At 28.2% G+C, this 11,405-nt stretch overlaps 1 long non-coding RNA gene across 1 annotated transcript; it reads left to right on the plus strand.

Annotated features, from left to right (window-relative positions):
- The first annotated feature begins 4,745 nt into the window (after nucleotides 1-4,745).
- LOC141532374 (uncharacterized) lies at nucleotides 4,746-7,397 on the plus strand. The gene is made up of 3 exons (XR_012480082.1): nucleotides 4,746-4,978; nucleotides 5,359-5,442; nucleotides 5,543-7,397. It is a non-coding gene; the product is annotated as an uncharacterized LOC141532374 (long non-coding RNA).
- The last annotated feature ends 4,008 nt before the right edge of the window (nucleotides 7,398-11,405 follow it).

The raw sequence follows: 11,405 nt of genomic DNA on the forward strand, positions 1-11,405 counted from the left end.
ATGACTATAAAGAATTGTTGGAATTGTCGTTGATTTTCCTTGGAGAAATGCCTCAAGAAGAAATTTTTTCAAACGTCCTGGTGCAATTCATCATGCTAGGTGGATGGCGAAGGCAATTTACAGTTTAAAAATGTTTCTATTCAGAAATGAATTTAAACTTTCTAATAAAGAATTGGACGGTCTTCGGCAAATTTGTATATTTATAGTTACACTGTATTTAAAAGCTTGGTTTTCATCAACTTCTGCAACAACTGCTGCTAATCATGACTTGCAGTTTTTGAAAAATTTATTCGAGTACAAAAATATCAATTCATTGATTTCTTCAGCAACTTGTGAAAAAATGATTTTGCATTTATGGTATTTAAGTGATGAACTTGCCATTTTATCATTATTTGACGATACCGTTTCATTGGAAGTAAAAAAAAATATTGTTGGAGCTGTTAATACTCGTAACGGTACAGATTCTAAAGCTAAAAAATTTATAATTGATAAAAACGATTTAAATTCATTAACGCAAAAAAGTCTGAGTGACTTTGTTTCTAAAAAGTCTTTAAATCTCTTTAAAATCTTTGATTTACCATATGACTTCCTTGATAAAGATATTGAATCGTGGCCTACTAATGACAGTTACATTGAAAATAAAGAATACTTTAACCAATTGAAAGTTGTTAATGATTCAGCAGAACGAGCTGTTGCATTAGTTAGTGAGTATAATCAATGCTTGACAAAAAATGAAGAGCAATTCCAATACTTATTGCAAATTATCAAAGAACATCGAAAAAACTACCCAAACTGCAATAGAGGAAATTATTTACAGTAAAAGTGTACCGTTATGTTGAAAATATTGAAAATTATATGGCAGTTGATAATTAAATAAATAAATTCTTCGATAAAAAAGTGAAACACATGTGAAACACACTAAATTGAATTATATATTTAAAAAATGCACTAATTTTTTGTTTTAATGTAATCAAACATGTCCAAGACTAAAAAAACTAATTAAAAAAATAGTTCATAACATATTTCTATTCATAGAAACTCAAATTTGTCTAAATTTCCTTGAAACTCACAGAATAAATTGAAATTTTTCGAATTATTGATCAAAAACTAGAAAAATTGATATGCATTGATGTTTGACGATGAATATCTCGTAAACGCTCAACTTGATCGAAAAATCATAAGAGACCATTTTTATAGAGCAGTAAATTTCCTACAAAACTATGAGTTTCATCATTCATAATGATTTTTTTCATTGAGTTATAAAATTCATAAGAAATAAAAAATTTTCCCAAAAATAATCAAACTTTAACCGTTAATATCTTTTAAACGGTTGGGTTTACGAAAAAATCGTAAGAGACCTTTTTTGTAGAGCATTCAATTTCCTACAAAATCTAAGGAACAAGATATTTTTTCAAGTAGTTGGAAGCGAGATATAAATTTTTCTATCTGATAATAAGAAAAAATAGAAAACTGTAAGAAGGAGGACCTTCCCGTTACAATTAAGAACTCATGCTTGGAGAGGCTTTCTTAGAGGTGTCTAGGAACCTATTTTTCAGAGTACCAAACGAAAAAAAAATATTCTTTTTTTTTTTGAATCACCTAATATATATATATATATATATATATATATATATATATATATATATATATATATATATATATATATATATATTTAACCAACCGGTGTAAAAAAAAATTGTCCTAAAAGAGTCATAAGCTTAGGATCCTAAATGTGACACAATTTAGGACATTTTTAGGACAAATTTATTTATGAAAATTTTAAAATTTGCAAAAAAGTATTCTAAAATTGACATAAAAGTATCCTAAAGTTGTAATAAAAGTGTACTAAAGTTCATAAAACTGTCCTAAAATTGTCATAATATTATTCTTATATTTTACATTAAAGTATTCTAAAATTGTCCTAAATTGTGTCACGTTTAGGATCCTAAGCTTATGAAAATTTGAAAATTTGAAAAAAAAATATAATTTTTTATTTATTGTTTTTCTATATCAAACCTAACGACACAAACTGATGCAGTTTTCCAAGTTCTCTGATCTTCGAACTCCCTATATACTATAGAAAAAAAAAAAAAAAAAAAAAAAAAGGTAAAAAAAAAAGCTTTTAAACGTCAACTAGACTCAGTTGCATCCCCACAGCGATGACGCGTAGTAAAATGAAATCCGCTGATCATTTAACCGTCTGTATAATTATAATGCCTCATCCGTGTGTTAGGTGTGCTGTATATTTATATATATTTATATTTTAATGGTCTGACGCAGCCTTTGATGGCAGAAGAGCATCAGACATCTAACCCCCGTATGGTTTTCACCCCCATCACTCCTGATACTTTGGTCTTTTAGTCGGTTTGGCTCGTCTTCAACCTTCAATTGACGATACTACTTGAATGCCCTCTCATCGCTTCCTTTTTGTCGTAAATCCTCTATTTTATTTTTATTTTTATTTAAATTTATTTTAATGCCAGCGACCTGCTTTTAAAAATATTGGGGATTTCAGATACCTTATACCGCGTAACATTTGGCTTTATGTATCCCACCCGTCATACTTGACAAATCAAACTGAGATATATGAATAAAGACGAGTTGAGTTGAGGATAAAAACCGTGAGGGATAAAAAATATAAAGGAGATTCGCGTGCGTTCAGCCCGCGGCTGATCCAGCCATTCAATCAACGATACGGGACGCTTTCATTTGGCCTTTTGTTTGAAGAGAGCTTGACAATACTGCCATGAATATAAATATCTATTGGTTGGTTCGCTGTTCTTCTGCTAATGGATATTATCTTCGGTAAGAAATTAAAACTCTTTGTGGGACTAATGCATCTATTGTCAGCGTATCTGGAAAATTTTTTATAGTTTTTTACAGGATGGAAAATTCAACAGCTGGAGATTCACTTTCGGTGATTAGCCGAGTTATGGAAAAAATTTTGTTGCAATAATAATAAATCAATTTTGTCATCTTTTTTTATAGAACACCTTAATCATTAATTTTACTTACATTAATTAATTAATTAATTTTAATTAATAAAAAACATTTTTTTTTCCACCCAGAATACACAGTATTTTTATCCAATTTTTTTTATATCCAATATACGTTTTATTAATATAAAAAAACTGGTATTTTTCGCCTGAGAATACCTAAATTTTTTCTGGAGCTAAAACTTTATGCTGCATTTCCATAGCAACCGCAGCGGTGGCGCCGCCAATTCTCTGATTTCCCTTCAATTTCACAGCCCTGGCGTGTTTGTTTACATCATTAGAAAATTGTATATACTAATTTATTATTTATTGAACAATTACAAAGCTGTATTACAATTGATATTAAGATTTAGATGGATTCTTGGGTACGAAAAAAGTTACTCAAATGGGATTTACCATCTCTAAAAAAAATCTTTGAAGGTAATTGTCTTTTTTAATTGATCTTTTTAAGAGTTATTCATTGTACAAATTCGATTCAATAAAATAAAAATAGAAATTAAGCCGTTGAAATTAATGAAAAATTCAATTTTTCAATAATTTAATTTTTTTTTAATTGAATTATATTTAATTTAATTTGTTTAAATATGATACTGAAGTTAGCTGTCAACTGTCAATTTTAAAAATTTTTATTACAAATCAATTATCATAAAAAAATGCTACTAAAAATTTTCACTCGTAATTTTTATTAATTTTCACATCAGGAATTTTTTAATTAAATTTTTTTTATAACAATTTAATTGCCATAAAATTCTAAAAAAATTTTTTTAAAATATATAGATTATTGCATCCAAGTACTAAGTAACATTATAGTATGACTTTTGCCGGAACCTATATTATTAAACAATAAAAACAATAACAGTAACAACAATAAAAAAGACAAAGAACGTGAGACGTTGTAATGAGAACAAATAATGAGAAGCTGCGGATTGGTGATTATGTGACATGTAGCAACGCTTGTCGGTCACGCACATTAACTATATGAAACTACATACACCTCAGTACCCATACGCAACCATTAATACACAATATAAGATCCCTTTGTCTAGTCTTACGTTTTTTTTTTTTTGGCTTCTCTTTCCCCCACTCCTACTCCCACTCCTTATCCCCTCTCAGCGCCTTCCCACACGGAGCTAAATATTAATTATTTTTCTTTCCATTCTTGAACGTACTTTTTTATGCTGATAAATTGCCATGCTATTATCGCAATTATTGTTACAATTATCACGTTTTAAAATAATTTATTCTGTTGGAATTAAAAAAAAAAAAATGTTTTTAATAGAAAAAAAAATTTATTTTACTTTAAAATTAAAAAAGAAAAAATTGATGCATCGATGGATTTTTAATTGTTACGGGTAATTAATGATCAAATTAATTAAAAACAACGGGCAATGAGTAATGACTAGTTTTGTTGAGTAGAGTAATTACTAATTACTGAGAAGATAATTAATGAAATAAAATATCTTAGATTTAATAGACTATTTGTTTTTTTAATGTCACGCCCGCTGACGTTTATTTGATAACAATTATATTGTAATTAGCTGTAAAAATGAGTTATTACTTACTTTAAATATTTTTGATTTTTAATTAATAAAAAAATAATTCAAAAAAAATTTTTATAATTTTTTTTTACAAGTAAATTGTTTATAAATAACAGATAAAAAATAATAAAACATAAATTAAAGCGGTGTAAAGAAAGAATCTTTAGAAACGGAAATATATCAAAAGAAAGGTTTATTGATGGTATTGAAACGAGGCTACGTGACTTCGGTGATAAAATATTCTTACAATGACAAAAATGTCCTTAGTCTTTTAATGCTTGGGTATTATTAACGGCGAGTCAAAGTCAAATCGTTCCGCTGTGCGTTATACGTTGTTTGTTGTAGGTTCTGGGCACTGGCTTGTTCTCCGGATCGGGACCATTGAGCGAGTGTCAAGAAGAGGATAAAGGACACGGGTTCAAGGCTGTTCTAGAAAAATTAAGAGTGAGTATTAATAATAATCATCTCAAATAATCATTTAATTTTAGGCCCCACATGTCGAACAGAATCAAAGATTTTTTTAATTAAGTTTCTGAGATTTTTAAATGGTTGGAAAAAGAAAAATTAGGAATGCAAAATTAAATTTAAATGAATTCACAAAAGTTATGTTTTGAATTGTGATTAAATTATAATCAAAACAAGAACACCAATTGCTTGCCAACAGAAAAAAAAACAAGATGTATTAACAAAAAATTGTGATTGTTATTTAAAATGCCAAGTTATGTCAAATTTATTTTTTATTATAATTTAGTTGACATTTTTCTAAGCCTCAAAACTTTAGAAATATATCTAAATTCTTTAATTAAAAAATTTTAAACCTTTAGCTTTCTACCAAATTTACTTGCCAAAAAATGACAACCAAGCAAATTTATTGTCATAATGGCAATATCGAAATGATCAAGATCGAAGTAAGTGTCAAGAATTTACAAAAAATAAAACATAAATTTATACTGCTATTTTTTCAAGAAAATTTTAGACTCAACATCACAATTTTTTTTTTTTTTTTAGATGATAAACATTTTATTCTACGTATCGATCTGCTTCATCAATCACAAACAATACGTATGCAGCGAATGAAGGAAATAACAGAACCAATTTTATTCTTCTCTGATCAATCATTACTCAAACGCGTCACCTAGTAAAGCTATGCGCTGCAAAAACTTTTTCAGTATTTGTAAGAATAAGGACAAGAAAAATTGAATTAAATTTGTTTTGTAACAAAATTTTTTAATTCAAAAATATACTACAATAGAATATTAAATAGAGAAGAAAAAAAGTAATAAATTTACAAGAAAATTCCACCAAATTTGGGTCAGTGAAGAAATTTTTTTCTTTTTAAAAAATAAGTTTTATGTCAGAAGGTTTTATCTCAATCGTGAATTAATACAGCAAATTAATTCCTTTTTTAATTAGGATCTAAAATAATTGAAGGAAAATAATGGATATTAATTTGAAGGTACTAAAAATTTTACGGAATGAAATTATTAAAATTAAACCTTTGACATCATTTAAATAATCGCATAGATGGACGTAACTTAAGTATTCATAAAGCCAATATGTAAGCGAAAGAAAAAAAATAAAAATGCGACATCTAGCGGAAAAAATTTTAACTTCTAGAATTCACTCATAAAAATATTAACGTTTATTACTGTAAAGATGTAAAAGTGACCAATAATATTCAAATTCATCAATTTATGATAATTTGAGAGATGTTGTAATAATTTATCAACCACTGGGTTAATTTCAAACGGATTATTTCATCTCAAAAAAATGAATGTAATTTTTAATGTAAAAATCATTCAAAATAAATAAAAATTCAATTTTTATTACAGTATAGTTTGAATTTTTTTAGAAAAATATATTAATTAGAACTAGAAATCGGTCAAACAATGAAAATACTGATGTAAAAGTGATAATTCAAAGTTGCTTGAAGTCAATAATGCCCATGTACATACATAGATAGTTAAAATTAACTATAGTTTAATTAAATATACAAACGATTGCTAAGTTATTACACAAAATTCTCGAAGCAAAAATTATTCGACTGTTTAACCAAAAACATAAATCATAGAAAATTTTTCAGCTCTTCGTGGACGTAAATACTGTTGAGATTGGATTTTCAAGTTGCGAAATCTAGCTCTAACTTTACGATTAACATTAAATAAATTATGATGGTATCTTCAAAGTGATTTAATTTAAAATTAATGGTGAAAAAAAAAAAATAATGAGAAAGCAATGAAAGAATTTAGTGGATATGAGATCGCCATTAAATGTCAAAATTTTCTGACAGCGAATGTTATTAATTTTTTAATTAAATTTCATGAACTCATCAATTTTTATTTTTAATCCGTGATAAATAGATCAATAAATTATATTTGGGTACACCACTAAGGTTTTTTAATTGTTGTGAAGGGAGCAGCATGTTAACATTATCGTCAAATGCAATTGGGATCAAAGTAGAAATAAAAACAAGTCAAGATAAAATTTTTCTGATGTATTAAAATTGAAGTAGCGTTTTAAATTTCAAAGCATGTTAGATGAAAGCTTCAACATCGAAAAAATGAATGTTCAAGCTTATAATAAATGTTGAAGCCACAATAAAATTTAAAAAAATTTTTCTGATGTATTAAAATGGAAATATAGTTCTAAATTTCGATAAAATAAATGTTTAAGAATGGATCGGACTTAAAGAATCAGTAAGCCGATGTAGAAGCGAGAAGTGTAAAAATTATTTCGCCACCTAGCGGATGTATTTGGAACTTAATTGTAATTTTTTTTTGTTTTGTTTAACTAAAAAAAAATTAAAAAAGCAAATTTAATTGTCATATTTTGTATATAATTATTATTATTTCATTATTAAACGTTCAATAAAAATTTACATCACAAAAATTATTATCCGCTTTGTTACCTAACATAATGATCAGCACATTCATCAATATCGAACAATAAAGAATGATAAAAAATAAATATAGATCAGGACACAAGTTGCATTACTTAATCCTCCTCCCCCCACCTTTGGTGATCCAATAGAAAAAAATTCTAAATAATGAAAAAATAGCAGGTCATTTATCTTTTATAATTCATAGGATTATCGAGTATTCCCATGGCCCACATCGGTCATTACATTATAACAGTAATTATTTATTCGCCTTAAAGCATTGTTGAGCTGGTTATTATTGTTTTCTTATTTTTATACCTTTTTATTTTATAAATTGTCTCCACGATCTTGCTCAATCCACACTCACACACACACACGCACATTTATGTTGATATTTATACATATATACAAAGAGACTGCATAGTAATGGATAATATATGTTAAAGAAAAGAGATATTCGATGAGAGCGGATGCGCCAGGGACAGTTGCGTGCGCTACAATTCGCATTGTGTATACTGTATTTTATTTCATAAGTACACGCTTTACTTATTTTTCTATCTACTAGTCTAACTACTCTTTTATATACTTGTCATTTTTATGCATAAAAAAATAAAAATAACAATAATAATGCTAACAATAAAAACTTGGAAAAAAAAAAAAAAAAAAATTATAAAAGCGAGAAAAATAAGCGCCATGGCGCCACGTAGCGGTGACATTAGGAACTAACTTTTAAAAAAATTTCTACAGCTTTTCAACGAATTATTAAGTGAAGCAATGTTAATGGATTTTTAATAATTTTGATAGAAATAATAGAAATAATAATAATAAAAAATTTTTTCGCATTATAAGATCAAAAAAAAATTCAATATAAAATATTTTCCGCAAGCTTAATAAAGAATCCTTTAATTATTAGTATAGCTAATTAATAAATTAATTAATTAGCAACCGGATTGGGGAATGTAATAAATGGATATTTGTATCCGCAATTTTTTATTTGATATTTATATATATATATTTTTTTTTTAATATAATCCTACAGAGAGGTTATTTTATTTTACCAGGATTACTCGTCGTCATATTTCAGATCGGGATTTGCGAACGAAACCGTCGTATTCTCTTTCCCCATCCACGGAAGCCTTCTCCTTTTGCACCCACAGCAAACGTATTCTACATCTCTGCATTCAGTATTAATAACGAGTGCTATCATCCCTTGGTTCATTTTTGTTTTTGTTTGTCTCTGTTTAAATCTACTACTGATATAACTTTAATATAAAACGAGGAAATACACTTTCATTTGCTATTCTCTTGGAATTCTCTATTTATTCACGTTAGAGCTTCATGTCTAATCAATATCTTCAGGCGAATAACGTAATAATGAATATATTACAATTATAAAATTTTAAATTAAACAAAAAATATGGTAATGATTAAATTATGGACGATAATTAATTACGATAAATTAGGCGTACAATAGATATGAAAATTAGTGTTGTATAATCCGGGCGTCAAAGTTAACAGATGGAAGGGAAGCATCAATCAATTTACTCCCTCAAAACTCGATGCGGATTAATCGAGTCAGCATTTGTCTCGCTACCCGGTTCCTTGTTCGTTCTTCCTTTCCTTACTCATCCATACTATTCATAGATTAATTAATACATAAATATACAATATAGAATTATGTCTAATCTATATTAATTAAAGGGACTCCCTTCTCCGTTAGATTATCCGGTGAATAAATTAATCAATATGTCTCGTTTTTTATTTTTAAGTCTTTCAATTGTTACGATGACATGCAAGAATTATGCATGAGGTAAAAGCTTCCATTATTGACACTGTCGTAGTGATCATGAATATTTTAATTTTTTAATCGTATTTCCAGCAATAAATTTAATAATTATTATATTTAATATTTTTTTTAGTGACTTTTAGTGGTCAGAAGAAATCGAGTTAATTTTTTCAATCAATGAAATTGATTTTTCAGGATATTTAAAAAAAAAAAAATTTTTTCAAAAAAAAAATAAAAATTTTTTTTTTTTTTTCAAATTTCTTGAGAAATTAATTTCTTTGATTGAAAAAATATCAATTTTTAAGAAAAAAAAATTTTTTCATTGAAAAAATGAATAAAAATCAAAAAATTGCTCATAATAGTGATTTTTACAAAAACAAAGACTTTAAAGCTTTGGAACACGATGAAAAAAAAATCGCAGAGCTTTGAATTTTTCAGAGATTCTAAAAGACACTTGGAGGTTTAAAAATTACCGACGATATCCTTTTTTCATCCATTTAATCCAAAGTTATACCAAGTTATCCAAATATCCTTAATTCTACGAATTTCCGTCGTTTTTTCAGTTAAATTTTTCAATTCAAAAAATTTTTTTGACAAAATCCACTCACAGCCTCTTATAGAGAAAATTGTGTAGTTTTCAAAACCGTCCTTAGATTTTCTGTACAATCATTATTTCCAGAGTTATTGATTGTCAAAGTGAAAAAGTACTTTTTTGCTTTGACTGGCGATAACTCCGCGGCAAATTATCGTACAGGCTTTTTGATTACGTCAAATTGAAGGGCATTAAATTTTCTAAAAAAGCATTTCAGCAAAACAATGGAAAAAAATTTTTTGAAGCCCGTAGACCTTTTTTAAGAGGAGAAAAAATTTGGAAAATTTTTTTTTGTGGTTTTCTTAGGATTTCACCAGACCCGAACTTGATAAAAAAATTTCGAGGTCATATCTGAACACTAGACACTTACAATTTGAGTTACAATTTGCTTTTTTTTTTTTTGCTGTACGATCATTTTCCTCGGAGTTACAGCTCGTTGAAAATCACCCAAAATTTTTGAATTTTTTTTAAACAAATAAAATAATAAAATAAAATTTTTTTGTGTATAATTGTGTAAACATTTTTTTGCTGATAAATTTTTCTTGAAGACTAAAAGTTACTTAATAAAAATCGGCTGCAAAGTTATAAATTTAAAAACTTTCGGACAGTGTCAAAATTAAATTAAAACTGTCCCTAAAAAGGTGATTCGCGTGACGAAAACTTTCGGTATTACGAAGTGTCAGACGTCAAAGACAAACTTAAGAAAATAATAAGAACTATTTTTGTTTTAAAATTAATTATTTCACCTGCAAGTCACGCACGAACGCATCAACAGCTGGGACTACAAGCCCATTGGAGTATTAGCAGCTGTTAATAATGGAAAATCGAAGCGCTTGATATCTAACTAGGTTAATAAACACGTCTTGTCTTGTCTTGGCTTCAAAGGATTACGAGAAGCAGTGCCTGGATCACGCAATCGTGAATTACGCACGCAAATACGCATTTTTTATTTTTTGACTTAAAAACCTTGTAACTTTTGCCTAAATTGAGTTAGAAGGCCGTTTGTCGGCTCAAATTGAAGCTTGAAGCCTCCTCTACATCTCTCCTTTGTGCGGCACCCACTTCCGACGCTTATCTTCCGAGATATCTACACAGAAGCAGAACCCCAAATCGCGGCTCTCAGTTTCCGGATCAAAAACAAGAGGGGTCCATTTTAGCTCGCATTTGTTTAATTGACGGCACTAATGGGAAATACGTAAGTATCGTTAGGAATGAGGATGAGGATGGATAAGAATGAGACCGATCAGAAAGGAAAAAAGCAAAAGATTTTAGCCGTGTGAGAACTTTCCTCAGCGGCTTTAAATCAACGGGCCTAATTCCTGCAAGAAACATTACGGTCGCTGGATAGGATTCGTGGTATTTTTTTCTTTCTTTTTTTTTTAATTTTTTTTTTCGGCGATCGATTCCCTCAAAGGCCAGTAATTGCCAATAAATTGATATTTATTAATTAGGAGAAGTATTGATGAGGAAGATCGTGTGATGACCTACCCAAGGTCGCGAGTACATTCTACAACTTTTTACAGGTTGTTTTGAACAACGCAGGTGATCATCCTCATCAGAAGTCATCATCATCATCATCATCATCATCATCATCAACTTGAGGACAAGGAAGGAT

This window comes from Cotesia typhae, unplaced genomic scaffold (assembly GCF_013202065.1).
Source record: "Cotesia typhae breed Kobodo isofemale line unplaced genomic scaffold, CoteBio_Ctyphae contig_59, whole genome shotgun sequence".
Classification (NCBI taxonomy): domain Eukaryota; kingdom Metazoa; phylum Arthropoda; class Insecta; order Hymenoptera; family Braconidae; genus Cotesia; species Cotesia typhae.